This window comes from Mus musculus, chromosome 7 (genome assembly GCF_000001635.26).
Source record: "Mus musculus strain C57BL/6J chromosome 7, GRCm38.p6 C57BL/6J".
NCBI classification, from domain to species: Eukaryota; Metazoa; Chordata; class Mammalia; order Rodentia; family Muridae; genus Mus; species Mus musculus.
In genome coordinates this window covers 110,292,343-110,307,968 of record NC_000073.6, presented here as the reverse complement: position 1 = coordinate 110,307,968, position 15,626 = coordinate 110,292,343, and the positions used below count along the sequence as shown (strand labels likewise).

The following is a 15,626-nucleotide window of genomic DNA, read 5'->3' as shown; positions in this document are numbered from 1 at the left end:
TACTCAGGAGCGGCATGGGGCCAAGGCTCCATCTAAACTGTGACCATTTGGGCCTCGGAAGCACAGAGATGCTGGGGTGTGGCCGTGAGCTTCTGGGTTCTGATCCAGCCCTGCGGCATCTGGGGAAAGTCTCAGGCGTCCTCTCTGCACCCCTAGTAAGCTGTTCCAGGTGCCAAGCTCCTGCCTCTCCTGGGCCACCGTTTCCCCTGGCGAGTGGCAGATTATATTGATTTCAGGCAGAAGACACTGAAGTCTTCCTGGGTCATAGACTTTTTTGGGTTGAGGAGTTGGTTTCTGCAGGGGATATTGTCCATCATCTTTGGAGTTTACCTCACACAGCTTTAAGGAATGCTGGTCCTTATGTCAGGCAGGAGCTTCAGCTGGGGGCTCACAGGCCTCCTCAGTGGCCAGCCTGGGGGCTGAGCGGGTCTGCTCATAGCATTGAGCCGCTCTCCATAGCTGCAGTCAGAACTGGAGGGGGTGGGGGGAGAAAAGCCAAGGCTGTTACTGGTCCTACTTGTGGCTCTGGAATGATGCCGTTGTGGGGCTTGTCCCATTGTGGACAAGCCCTGTGTCCTCCCAGTCCTCACCCACTATCCCTGCTCCAGAACTAGTGCTCACACAGCTAACGACAGGCTCCTTCCATGGAAACTGGCATCTTTAGTTATTTTGTCCTGACTTAGGAGTTATTGAATAATACCATCATAGGATGAGATCATGAGAGCCTAGGGTGATAAGCAGGCAATGCCCTCTCAGGATTGTGGGTGTGTGCCATCATATGCAGCCTAGTAATGCAGCCTCTTTATATAACCCACATATTCAAAGGCTATTTTAAAGTCATCATACAAAACTCATCACGAGGTGGTTCATTTGTTCATACTAAGTCCTCAGAAGCCAGGGTGTACTTTGCACATACAGCTTGGCTCTGACTGATGCTGTCTTTTCTTACATATGCAAATTGCATGTCATTTTTTCCCCACATAATCCTATACCAAGTGGCTTGTCCAACAATTCAGTTCGGCTTTGATACTAACTCCCCAGAGACGGCACAGTCTGCATGGGCGCACAAGACCATCCTCCAGCGACATAGCTGTATGCTCCCAAGCCTTCTCCTTAGACTCAAGAATTTGCTAGAGCAAATCACTGAAAGGCACATCTGCCAGTTTATCCAAGGAGACATAAACCTGAGCAGTTAGATGGAAATCACATAGGACTTAAGGTAGGAGGGCCATAGCTCAGCAGCCTGACAGCCAGGCAACCCTGACCTCCCCTAATCTGACTGTTGAGGGGTTTCAACACATGACCACCTCACCCTGAGACAAGAGGAAGGACTGAAAATTCCCACCCCCTCTTTTCCTGTCAAACCTTTTTGATGAGGGGCCCCCATCCCAAAGCTACCTACCGGTTCTACCCTGCGTGAGTGCAGACGTGATTAAAAGAGGCTTGTTACAGATACAGACGCTCCTGTGGCTCAGGATAGCAGCCATGTGGCATCTGTGTGCAGCCCTGTGTACTGATTGAACCCTGTACACTTCCACAAAGCACTGTTCCTGCTGCTCCTATCCTAGATGACACAGTCGACCCAGTAGCCTGCTTGGAGCAGCTGCCATCAAGAAGGGCTGGCAGCAAGTTGCCATCTTTTGATTAATTGTGTGACCTTGAACTAATCCCTTAATTAGGCTGGGCTTTGACCTATGACATAAAATAATGCATGGGGCCAAAGAGGTTTGCTCATTTGTAGAGCATGGGGCACTGGGTTTGGTCTACACAGATTCCAAATGCAAACTTTACCTTAGCAACAACTTACATTTTAAACTGAAGTTTAAAAGTGCTACCGAAAAGGAAATAAACGAATCCTCTTGTTAAAAATGAAGATTCCAAAGGTCAGGGATGCTGCTTAGTAGCACAGCATGTGCTTAGCATGTACCACACCCTGGTTCCCATCCCCAACACCAAAGCAAATAAAAAAGATTCAAAATGAATAGGCCTGGGGTGGGGCTGCCATCACAAGAGGGTAGCAGGCATGCTGTCTCCATCCTCAGAAACAGGTACCAATGAGAGAATATACAGAAAGCCAAAAACCATGATACAGACCAGACCGTTGGCTCATCTTCCAGGAATACTGGCCTATTCTGAGCACAGCTTGTTCTTCCTAACTGCACAGTCTAAGTTAATCAGACATCTCATGACCAAGTTCCCAAGACCTACTGAAAGCCCAGTCCAAAGGTACAGGATCCTCCCAGTGCAGCTGACTCGGTTACAGTGGTCATCACGCTCTGAATGGCTCATGTCCAAAGACCAGTAGACAGGAGGATACTGCATACTGCATGCCCAATGGGACTGAGCTTTGACACTGTTGCCTTGACACATTGGGGTGTTCAGCAGTGGCAGATCTTGCTGCTATATTGGACATTCAAGGGAAGGGAACATCTGTTTTTATCGGTAAGAGTCCTGGCAGTGGGCCCTCCCATCATATGTGAGCCATAGTGCTGAGTCCTTTGAATGCAGTGACAAGGACAGGCACCTGTGAGCAGTACAAGTCATCTCCACTTGCTTATTCAATGCCTGTTCTATACTGGGTGCTTTCTGAAGGTATTAATATGTAGTACAAAACCCACATGCTAGCCAGATGGGAATGGTGCCCGCTTTTGATCCCAGCACTAGGGAGGTAGGGGCAGGCAGATCTTTGAGTTTGAGGCCAGCCTGGTCTACAGAGCTAGTTCCAGTCAGCCAAGGCTACACAAAGAAAACCTGCTGGGGGCGAGGGAAGGCCACATCTGCTGCCACATCGATACCCAGCCACATATGTCTCTCCACCCTATCTCACCTCTTGTTCCTTTACTGACCAAATACCCAGGCTCTAGCGCTTCCCAAGCACACGCAGGTGCTCTGTGCCTTGGACCACCTTTTCTTATACACAACAGACAGCCAAGCTCTCCTCACAACTCTGTCCACACGGATTTTTCTCGTGGTGAGGCAGGCACCCATGTGTATTGAGGTCAGATGACAACCCTGTAAGAGTTGGGTCTCACTCCACCATGCAGGCTCTGGGACTGGAACTCAGGTCATTGGTTGCAGACACTCTACATGCTAAAGCGTCTCACCAGCCCTCCCTGCCTTTTCTCTACAGTCAAGGGGGCTGTTGTCACCCTTTACACATGGTCCCATTAGCCAAGTCATCCCATCCATCAACCAGACTCTGGCTTTTCTGTCTCAATCACACAGGAGAGACTCTAAATGGCCATGTGTCCAGGCAAGAGAACAGGCTCCAAGTTGCTAGTTCCCTCTGGCCCTGCCCGGACTCACCCCCAGATGGAAGCTTTCTCTGTTCCAATGGACTGCCTTGCCCAACTCTCTTTAGGACTTCGTGCGTCTGTCAGATGCCCACTCAGGAATAGCAGCTTCACAGAGTCACCCACGTGCAGACCTCTGTGGCTGGGATGGCCTGAATGTAGGAGCCCCAAATCCTATACGGCAATTTCTGCACAAGGTTTGCCACAGTCACCCAGTCTGGCAAATCAGTTTGCCCGAAACTTTGGCTGAGTTCTTTCCTTTTGTGGGGCCTCTCATGCCACCCAGAATTAACATGTTGCCTCCGATCTCCAAAAAGGTCACTTGGCACAATGTTTTCTTTATTGTGGCATTTCTTTAGCCTGTATAGGGATATCCCAGCATCTTACTAACTACTGGATCCCTTAAAGCAGTGCCTCTCAGCAGAACATGGTGGCATATTCCTTTAATCTCACCATTCGGGAGGCAGAGGCAGGCCTGGTCTGCAAAATAAGTCCAGGATAGCCAGGGCTTTGTTACACAGAGTAAGTGTGTCTTGAAAACAAAAACAAAAACCAGTGGCTCTCAACCTTTCTAATGCTTCACCCCTCCAATACAATTCCTCATGTTGTGGTGACCCCAACCATAAATTACCTTGTTGCTGCTTCATAAGTATAATTTTGCAATGGTCATGAATTGTAGTGTGAATATATGATATGCAGTATACCTGATAAGTGGCCCCTGTGAAGAGATTGTTCAATTCCAAAAGGGGACACAGCCAACAGTTTGAGAGCCACTGCCTTGCAACGTTCACTGGAGCTGATCTCTTCATTGTCATGGGCCCCACATGCCTGTGCGACAGCTTTTTATACAAGGCACTCCTAGTGTCTCCCATTGACACACGTGATATCATTGACATGTGAATGGATCAGAAATGTGGAGACCCATTCCAGATGGTCCTGGTCTTCAGACTGTAACAAGCAGCAGGAGAGTTCACACAGCCCATGGCAACACCACAGATGGATAACAGTTATCTCAAGTGAATGTGAAATACACCCAAGCCCAGTTTCTAATTCAAAGGGAAAGGACACATTTGCCAAATGAGACCATACCCCACAACCCTCTCCTATGGCCAGCCTAGAACCTGCTGTTTTATTAACCCTTATTGGGTCTTTATTAACCTGTGCTATGAACTATCTCATATCTGCACAGCTGCCAAGCAGACTGACCACTGAGCAAGTCTGAGGTGGTCTACAGTCTCCCTCAGGGCTCATTGTGTATCTACAGGAATCAGGCTAGTAACACAAGTGAAGAAATAATAGGGGCCAGCACCCCCAAATCCTTTGGATTGACAGTGGTGGCATAGCCTCTGACAACCATTGCAGAGAGGCGCTGTCTTTATAGTCATCATGGCTAAGGCAGCAGACTGACAACTCCGAAGTTGGTTTCTCAGTCTGACAACAGATGGACCGTGATAAGGCTTTGCGTATAGGTGTTAATGTCGACTCAAGCTCCCTTTACTAGTCTTTGACCTTTGTCATTGCCTGCTGCCCTTCCCTGTAAACACACAAGTAAATGGCAACCTCTAAGGTCCCTGCCTTAGTTACACTGACGAAAGCAACTTAAGGGAGGAGGGGTTTCCCTTGGCTCACTGACGGTACTGTCTGCTATGTGGAGACAGCATGATAACTTTCAGATGGCTGGTCACTGTGCACTGAGCCTGGGAGCAGGGAAGGACACTGGTGCTCAGTCCTCTCCCCCCACCCCCACCATCTCCTGCTTTTTTTTTTTTAACAGACTTAATCTTTGTGTGTGTGTGTGTGTGTGTGTGTGTGTGTGTGTGTGTGTGTGTGTGTGTAAAAACTTTATGTGGTTGCCACAGCTGGAGCCTGGGTCCTCTGACAGAGACTCTGGTGTGGGTTTTCACAAGATGATCAGTGAATTCCTGATAAGGAGACTTGTGAACACAGTCTCTTTCCAGAGGTTGGGATTAGGTAGCTGAAGGTCTTGGGGGTGGGGTCAAAGGTGGCCTTGGCAGTATTGCCCAGGATGGCAGTGCAGTCTCTGGCTGAAGTATAGCAGTCATCTATCCCGGCCATCATCAGTAGCTTCTTGGGCACAGGAGCAGAGACAATGCCAGTGCCTCTGGGAGCAGGGATGAGACGCACCAGCACAGAGCCACAGCGGCCTGTCACCTTGCATGGAACAGTGTGGGGCTTGCCAATCTTGTTCCCCCAGTAGCCTCTCTGCACAGGGATGATAGAAAGCTTGGCCAAGATCAGGGGCCCTCGGATGGCAGTGGCAACCTCCTTGGAGCACTTAACGCCAAGACCAACGTGACCACTGTAGTCCCCAATGGCTACGAATGCCTTGAACCTGGTCTGCTGGCCAGCCCGCGTCTGCTTCTGCACTGGCATGGTTTTCAGAACCTCATCCTTTAGGGACGCACCCAGGAAAAAGCCAATGATCCTTAACGGGCAGGGTGAACAGGTAGCTCTCCTCCAAGGACTTGATCTTCATGTCCTTAACCAGACTTGGTGACAGGGATCCAGTTCTTGTCTTCAGCTTTACCTCCAAGAGCCCCGTGGTCTCAACCTCTGTGGCCCCTAAGACCGCTGTTGAATCCCCTGATGGAAGCCGCTGCGGCTTCCTAATCCTGGGCCCCAGGTCCTCTGGCTGCTCCAGCGTCATCCACCATTTGGTGTTTTCCCGAAGCAGCAGCAGCCTGCCCGCCCCTTTTATTCATCCTGGGACTCTATCCACGGGCTGGGGTTGCCACATTCAGAATGGACCTTTGAGCCTTAGTTGAATCGCTGTGGACACACCACACAGACACACCCAGCAGCCTGTTTCCATGATTATTTAAACCCCATCAAGTTGTCTGTGGACATGAGCAGACCATCATAGCCCGTTATGGTTTGCATATGAAGTGTCCCAAAAGCTTGCACACTGAAGGCTTGTTCCTCAGTCACATGCCAGGGGCACTAGGTCTGTCTACTCCTTTGAGTGATGCTCACATGGGTTCAGACTTCTGAGGGCCACCTCAGCAGCGACTGTGCCATCTCTGGCTCCCCACAAGGAGCACCCTCGTCAGGATGTCGCTTTTCAGCCTGTCTAACTGAGCACCTCAAGACATAAACTCAGGCAGACCAGGCCTGGTCCCAACCAGTCAATTCTCACTATTCTCTCAGAATGTAGTCTTTTTCATTTATCAGACCTAGCATGTGTTCAGAATATTCTAGAATTCAACATCTAATCCTTGGCAAGCTAACGGGTAAATGGAGATGCCTTTTGCCTTACAAGAGGCCTCAGTTACCCTCAGCACAGGACACAGCTCTCAGCAGAAAGGCTGCTGCCTGTAGCTTAGGGCAGAGAGACCACGGTGCCAGTGTCCTCAGGGACATAAACCCCTAATTCTCACTGGTGACAGTGCCATAGAACCACCCAACCCCCACCCCAAGCTCTTCAGCTGCTGCTCAGTGGCCCCTGGACTTGCAGGAGACATGGTTTCTTTATAATGTGCCATCCCAGGGGCCTCTGGCCCTCACTCCTTCATGACCAGCCTGTTATTGACTGACCCCATCTACCCACTTAGATTGCTTGGACCATTTTAGATCCTCCAAGAAGCAGACACCAAACTGGGATCTGATATGCAAGAGATTTATTTCTAGAGAAACAGCTGTGAGGGGCAAGGGCCAGGGGAGGCTGTGTGACCAGGATGCAGGTGCGACCCCACGAGGGACACAGGGAAGGCAGGAAGGCTATATACAGAGCCATTAGGCTCCAGGAATATATCTTACATAGCCATTTGCAAGCTGTGACAAAACTATGTGGACTTGGGACATAGCTCAGGTACCCGTTCCGCAGGTATAACGCCCTGGGTCCGATCCCAGCGCTGTGGGGTGGTAGTGGGAGAATCAGAAATTTTAAGTCATCCTCAGCTATATTTGGGACCAGCCTGGACTAACTACGTAAGACCCATTAAAAAAAAATCAAAATTGTCGTGAAGTTTTGTATCATCCAAGAATGGACATCCTTAGTAACCAGCAAGAGTAGCCATGGCCACAGTGTTGCACCTCAGAGCGCCTGGGCCACTGGACAGGCCACTCACAGCCCTGTCCTAGAGGATAACTCCAGTAACATGGAGCATTAGCTCTCTTGGAGCTCTCTGCTCAGAGGAAAGAGTGCCAATGCCCATGTACACAGATCCTTCTCGCCGTGGGAGAACCTCTCATTTCTCAGCCTTCTGAGAGAAAGGCTTCACCTACAAGTGAGGAATAAAAACTGAAAAGGTGGCAGGAGGAACCCACCATGAAGCCTGAGGACCTGAGTTCAATCCCTAAGGGAACTGACTCCTCAAATGGTCCTCTGACCTCCACACGCACGCTGTGGGACTCAGGTGTTCATGTACCACAGAGAGAGAGAGAGAGAGAGAGAGAGAGAGAGAGAGAGAGAGAGAGAGAGAGAGGGAGAGAGGGAGAGAGAGAGAGAGGAAGGGAGAGAGGGAGAGAGGGAGAGAGAGAATAAATGCAGTAAAAATTGCATTTTAAAAACTGAAATAGCCAAGAGGTGGTGCACACCCTTGACCCCAGCAATCAGGAGGCAGAAGCAGGCAAGATCTCTGTGAGTTCGAGGCCAGTATAGATCAAGCTCCAGGACAGCCAGGACTGTTACACAAAGACACCCTATTTAGAATAAACAAACAAAAAAAGATCCCCAGAATATATAGATGGCCCATCTCTTAACAATGGTTTGACTGGGTATATTTGTTTGTTTTTTACTTTACAATAGTGCAGAATACAAATTCAGTAAAACATAGTTCCAATTTTGACCTCATCTCTTTTCCCAGAATGAAAACATATGGCATATCAGATCCTTATCCTGCAGGGCAGGACCTCCTTCAGTGAGTAAGGCACCAAAGCCAGTGTATTGTCTGCCCATCACCCAACAGCAGGCATTTACTAGTGCTATCAGGCCACTTAGTGGCTACAATGGGCCCTGGAAAGATGTTATAGGCCAACCAAGCTCACCCTCTCTTGCTAAAGTCACCACGTAGCCCCCATTCCCAAGGAGATGTCACTGATGTTCAACAAGGATGCTAAAAAGGGCTTAAAAGTTCACACATCTTCATCTTACACTACTCTCTACTTATGGTGGATTAAACAGAACAGTTCCCACAGGCCAAGGGATGCCCATATATGTAAAGACTATACCAAACAAGGTCTCAAACTGTGAGCTCAATGGGGTTTAGCCAGCTGCACAGTGACATTAGGATCTGCTGGTCCCCAGCTCTCCTCAGGGATGTACAATTTAGGATTCAAAAAACTCACACTGTAAAGTCAAAGTCAACCATGTGTGCAACAGCACAAAAATGGCCTCCGCAGTCTAATCCCTGGGACGTGGGATGCCGTTGTACCCATGGTAGAGGATGAAGTAAGGTTGCAGGTAGGCTGGCCTCAAGAGGTTATCCTGGACAGACGGGCCCAGGGCCGCACCAACGAGGCTTATCATATGGAGCAATGCCAGCAGAAAGACTCGGGCAGCCACTGAGAGCCCTGAAGATGGAAGGAAACCATGAGCAGGGAGCACACACCCTCCCGAAGCGCACAGTAACCACGCAACGTGCTGCCTCCAGTCACTTGCCATAGCATCACAAAGCTCCTCTTTCAGCATCAGAGGGGAGGGGAGGAGCCCTGGACAAGGAATCAAGTGAGAATGGCACGGAGTTAAGAGTCAGACACAGGGCAAAGGTACCTCAGAGAGTACGGGCTGGTGTCTGCGGAGGGGGAGGTGACATGCACGAGACAATGCAGTCATGTGCACATACTAGCAGTACTGTAAAAAGCCTGTGCGTTCACACGCACACAAACCACACCCTGGTGACATTAGTACTTACAGCCTTTCAGACATGTACCCACCCTCACCTGGTGCTGCCAGGTTCTGGTGGCCTCTTACCACTGGCTGGGTTAGTCAATGGGGGCATGGGGCTTCCTGCCATGCCCACCTCTAGCCTGGCCGTGGGCAGGGGGACTGGGAGCCTAATCAGTAAATGGCAAAAACATCTCCCTTCTCAGGACCCCAGTATGTGAGGATCCTCCAGCCCCCAGCCTTTTCCCCGTCCCAAGCATAGGATGGCGCCTACCCTGAATAAACTGGTCACACAAACCCCTGACCACTGTTTATGTATTCAACACGTATCCCTTGATGCCCCGTGTTGATACCTGTGCAGATACGCTGGACCCTAAATAAAGTCTGCAAGTGTTGTGCCCAGGGTAGCCAGAGCTGGTTAGGTAAGGGCAGGCAGGAGCCAAGGCACAAGAAACACACAGCCTGCTGTGGGGCAGAGTCTCCCTGACCCGTGGCATTTATGTTGACTCTTAGATGCAGTGATGGCTGGGCAGAGGGCAAGTGTGGGGAGGCAAGGAAAGGCAGCCAGCCCGTCTCGGGATCTCCAGGGCGAGGCGTGCTCAGGGCAGGCAGGCTGGGAGCTGTTGAGTCTGTTCAGACTTGAGGAGGCAGAAGGTCTGGGTAGGTCTAGGCCCTATCTAGTGGGACTACTGAATGGATTCCCAGGAAGCCAAGAATGGCCTACTGAGGGGAGAGCTGGCCAGGCAGGGACAAGCTAGGCTCTGACAGGACACATGTATTAGGGAGACTTTTCAGGGGGTTAAATGACCTTGTCTGAGGTCACACAGCAGAGCCTAAGGGAGCTAGGATGTGAGCCCAGAATTGTCCGATTTTATCCCGTGTGCCCTTCTTCCAGCTAGGCCAGAGGGGGAGGGAACCTGTCAGCCCTGCCTGGCCAGGCTTCTGGACAGCTGTTCAAGGCTAGGAGTCCCCTCCTGGGGACCAGACAGGACATAAAGTTCCTTCTGGGAACTTGAGCCTCCTAGTAGAGAACAGCACCCCAGCTGATTTAGCCACACACCACCAGAACACTGGAGAGGAACATTCAGCCATTCGGCATGTGGGGGACCTTGACTCCCTTCCAAGAGGAGCCTAGGCCAGCTTGGCCCCCACTGCCACACAGCCCAACCATAGCTGAGCCTTCTAGGAAATCTAGCCTTCTGGGCAAGAAACAAACGGATTTGCTCTGGGCTCGGGAGGTGGTGCCTTGCGACCCTATGTGGGCCAGGCTTTTTTCTCTCCAGGTCCCTGTAGCTTCACTCTTCGCTTCCGGCTTCCACTCTGCAAGCTTCGGCCTCAGTCAGCCAAGGCTTCAACAACAGATGCCTGGACTGCCCCCCACTCTGGCCACAGCAGATCCATCTCCTCATTCCCCGAGGTCCCCTGAGGTTCGCCGGTCTGTACAGCCCCAGCCAGAGGAATGTGAGCCATTCCCGGCATCTCCTCCCCTGCGGCCGGCCTGGAGAGAGGCTGGGGCCTCTGGGCCCTGCTGACAGGAAATTAGCTGGGCCTGGCCTTCCCCGCTGCCAGCTGCTCTGCTGACCCTGACCTGTGTTTTCTGAAACTTGATCCTGCGAATTTCAGAACCTCTTCCAGGTCCCCGGGAGGCCTGTGGATCTCTGCACATCTAGCAAACCCGTACCCCACATTCAGGTTGGCCCCTCCTGCCCTGTAGAGAGGGCTGGACCTGAGACTGGGCTGGATAGAAGTCTGGAGCTCTGTCCTGGGCAGATCCTACTCCTCTAGGCCATCAACCCCTGATCTCCCACAAGGCACAGCCTAGAGACAGTGACTACAATATGGAGGACCGGGGAGCATCCCCAAGACCACTTGTGAGACTAACTGTGGGCTGAGGTACAAGAGTTCAGGCTCAGCTTCGCAGACTGATGTGTCAAGGGACACTCAGGTGGGACAGCAACAGGTGTGTGACAACTCTGCAAAGTCATGACGGAGAAAGATGCACACTAGTCACTATAGGTCTGGCCAGGAAGCATGAATGACAGCTGTTTCAAAAGTGACCTTCTAGTCTCCCAAGCCACACACCTGGTTGCGTGATAGCCCCTCTCACTGAGCTGCTGGACACTGAGGAGTGACCAGAGCTCAGGCTGGGAGAGGGGGACAGAAAAATCTCTGCAACCCAAGGCACCAAAAGCAGAAGGTGGGCTTTCAGAGACCCTCACAGGAGTGTAGGAGTGAAACTGAGCCCTGGCACGGCAGCATCGGACGAGAGCATGCCCACCCTTCAGTACACTAAGGGGTTTGGCTGTGTGGTGGGAAGTGAGCCTGCAGAGGAGACAGAGGGTGGTCCCTAGGGAGGGGGGGTCAACAAAAGGAGGAGAGCATCAAAGAAAAGATAGGCTTCGAGCCAGGCTGTGGTGGCATGCCTTAAATCCCAGCCCTCAGGAGGCAGAGGCAGGTGGGTCTCTGAGTTTGAGATCAGCCTGGTCTACACAGGAAGAGGGAGGAGGAGGCCCCAGCGGGAAGACTAACCAGCTCGGCAGCCTGAGCTGCGAGAGAAAACAGTCTCAAGAGGAAAAGGCTGAGCGTAGGGTCAATGGTAGAGCACTTGCCTAGGAGGTTTAAGGCCACGGGTTTCATGTCCAGCATCTGAATAATTAAATAAACAAGCAAGCTGTGATGAGGGATCTGGTGTCCTGGAATTACCAGTGACTTGGGTGCCACTGGTGGAGTGGAGGGGGTAGAAGCCAGGCTACAGAGTGTAGGGAGAGATGTGAGCGGTGAAGAAACAGGCTAGATGTGTGAGAGCTAGCTGGGGTGACCTCCAGGAGAATGGGAGGAGGATGGAGAAAGAGGCCTTGGTTTGCAGACTACTAGTATGGCCACAGGTAGCAAAGGTTGCTGTTGAAGAGGTTGACACTATCTGAGCCGGCAGAAGGACATGCCAAGGCCACTCGCTCAGCAGTGACTGAGCTTGAGAAATATACAACCCTTAATTACTCAAAGAGGAAGGGATAGCTCTAGGCCACTCCCATCCCCATCTGACCTGAACTGAGACACTGATACGGATCCTGGGGTTAAAAGAAAGTGGGAGCAGCTTCCTGCCCCCTCCCCCCCGAGGGTATCTCCAAGGTGCAGCAGGCACTCTGGACTGTCTCTAACTCTACAAAGGGGGTTTCTGGCACCAAGTTGGCATTGACTCAACCGTGACTGTCTTCCATGTCCCCACAACTCGGGCCTTGTGACCTCACTGCCTCTGGGGGCTTTCAACCCTGTCTGAGGTCAAGAGTTAATGCGCTGGTCCCTGATGCCCTAAGTAAGTGCCATCTCTACCCTGTGGGCATGCTGTGGGCATGCTGTAGCCATTAGCCATTGCCTGGGAGTCTGCTAGGTGGCCTCCCTGAGGCCAGAGGCTACCGGTCCTTCCTTGTCAAGGGCCTGTGAACCAAGACACCAATGTCCTCTGTCAAGCCACCCCTGTCCCCACTGGAGTTCTCTCTGCTTCTCTCTAATCTCAGGGCCTGCTCCCCCTAGGTGGCCTTCAGTTCGTTCTTCTCAGGAGTCACCTCACACCTTGACTCAGACCTCTCTCTCCTGTTCACAGATGGGCTTTGGTCACATGACTTCAGATGCTATCTAAATGACAGAGTTGCAAACTTTATGTCCAGTTCAGACCTTTTCCAAACTCCACCCCACCCCACCCCACACTACACACACACACACACACACACACACACACACACATACACACACACACACATATACACACACACACATCCAACTACCTTCAATATCTCAACTGGTAGACACCCTAACTTGAAATGTGGGAGAGTAAACCCTGCCCACAAAGGAAGTGCCCTTTAGAAATGGAAACCCTCACCTTTCCTGTCACTGTGGCCAGTTTTAGGAGCACCATTTGTCTGAATCTGCCTCTTCTCATGCTGCCATCTCAACTGGCAGTAGATCAGAATGCACCCTAAGCCACGCCTCTCTCCCTGCCTCCAACAAAGCAAGCGCTAGCAAAGGGCCAGGGAGTAGGATCTACTGCTTCCCTGCATGCCACCCTCTCCTCTCTACCTTTGTCTGGAGCAAAGTCAGGAGTGAGGCATTGAGCAGGGTGAAGTGGAGTGACCTGGGGCTCTTCTGAGCTTGGGTCATGCGCATCCCTCTTCTAAGGCAGGCACTACGCGTGTACACCCCACCCGGAACAAATGTCTCCCCACTTTAACAACATCAAACTTGGACAGTTTTTATTCAGATGTCTTCCCAGGATAGCCTAGTCCAAGCGAAGGAGAGCTGCTCCCTCCAGGGTGCAAGCAGAGAGAGGCCAGACCATGTCCTAAATGAACCTTTAGAGAAAAGGTCCTATTTACTATCTCATGCCTATGTACAGTTGGAGATGCATATGATCGAAGTCAGAAGCACTGTGGGAAGGGACTTATGCAGTAGAAAAACGACATGGCCTGTCGACGACGATGACGACGACGAAGAAGACGACGACAAAGAAGATGATGACGAAGAAGACGAAGAAGAAGATGACGACGAAGAAGATGAAGACAAAGATGACGAAGACCAAGAAGATGAAGAAGGAGGAGGAGGAGGAGGAGGAGGAGGAGGAGGAAGAAGAAGAAGAAGAAGAAGAAGAAGAAGAAGAGGAAGAAGAGGAAGAAGAAGGAAGAAGAAGGAAGAAGAAGGAAGAAGAAGGAAGAAGAAGGAAGAAGAAGGAAGAAGAAGGAAGAAGAAGGAAGAAGAAGGAAGAAGAAGGAAGAAGAAGGAAGAAGAAGGAAGAAGAAGGAAGAAGAAGGAAGAAGAAGGAAGAAGAAGGAAGAAGAAGGAAGAAGAAGGAAGAAGAAGGAAGAAGAAGGAAGAAGAAGGAAGAAGAAGGAAGAAGAAGGAAGAAGGAAGAAGAAGAAGAAGAAGAAGAAGAAGGAAGAAGAAGAAGAAGAAGAAGAAGAAGAAGAAGAAGGAAGAAGAAGGAAGAAGAAGGAAGAAGAAGAAGGAAGAAGAAGAAGGAAGAAGAAGAAGGAAGAAGAAGAAGAAGGAAGAAGAAGAAGAAGGAAGAAGAAGAAGAAGGAAGAAGAAGAAGAAGGAAGAAGAAGAAGAAGGAAGAAGAAGAAGAAGGAAGAAGAAGGAAGAAGGAAGAAGAAGGAAGAAGAAGAAGAAGAAGAAGAGGAAGAGGAAGAGGAAGAGGAAGAGGAAGAAGAAGAAGAAGAAGAAGAAGAAGAAGAAGAAGAAGAAGAAGAAGAAGGAAGGAAGGAAGGAAAAAGGAAGAAGAAGAAAAACAACCACCCTCATTAAGCTTCTTAGTAGTCAAACAACTCCTTCCCTTGAACCCCCATAAAAGGAGCCCCAACAATATCTGGGGCCTAGAGCATCTTCACTCTCAGGGCAGCTATTCCCTGGCTGTCCTGTTCCATAGCTTCCCTTTGAAGGACATTTTCTTGCTATTTTTATAAAGCTGTGGGGGCCTTTATTTCAATTTCTTGAATAAGAAGCCAAAAACCTGGCAACACCTGACTCAGAGCCCACCAGCAGCAACGGGTATCCTTCCAACAGCTTCATGCTCTGTCTTGGCTTGCCCTGTGACCCCAGCTCCCACTCCACTAGCTGCACTGGCCTCCAGGCTCCATGTCCCCACCACAAAGTAACTACAGGTGCCACTCCCTCTTCCTAGAAAGTTCTTCTCCCAGGTGACTTCAGGGCTCATCCCTCCAGTTCTTCAGATCTCTGTTTAAACACGGGTTGTCAGAGACACCCTAAGCACCCACATCGACCCCACTCTCCAGTACCCTTGCTCACCTTTCTCCACAGCGTCGACCGTATCAGCTCACTGTCTGGCCCCTAGAAGAAGCCTGCTTCTTGTGGGATAGTGGGTGGGGCTCAGGCCTTTAATCCCAGTACACGGGAAGCAGAGGCAGGAGGATCCCTGAATTTTAGACCAGCCTGGTCTACAGATCAAATTCCAGGATTTGTTGTGCATTTATTAGAGTATAGAGTCTGGCATGGTAGAGCAGGGTGGTAATACCAGTACTTGCAAGAAGGGTTAAGAGTTCAAGGTTAACCTCAGCTACATGGCCAACCTCAGTTACATAACCAACTTGAGGCCAGCCTGGGCTACATAAAACCTTATCTGAAGAAAGTGGAAGTGATCCTTGTATAGGTACAGATACACAAACACTGGGTATAAAACCTCTGGGAGGGATGAGCAAGAGTGTCTGAGAAGGCGGCTGCTATGCCACAGAACACCTGGGCAGAAAAAAATGTCACTGAAGGGAAAAGAGAACACAGGGAAACCTGAGGGCTCAACGCTCCTGACTTCCCCTGTTTTCATCTCTACGAGGCATGCATGCTGTCGGCAGACTAGCCCACGTGTTTCCAGGTAGTCCCCTCTTTCCTTTCTGGTCTTTTGATGCCTTGCACTGGAAACAGTCTTGACTTAAACAGCTTCCTTCCACCTCTCTGCCTACCCATCTCTCCATCTGCTCATTAGT

The 15,626-nt window shown here is 50.6% G+C and overlaps 1 pseudogene; it reads right to left on the bottom strand.

Annotated features, from left to right (window-relative positions):
- Positions 1-3: 3 nt before the first annotated feature.
- On the bottom strand, positions 4-9,268 carry Gm9132 (annotated as a pseudogene).
- Positions 9,269-15,626: the final 6,358 nt, after the last annotated feature.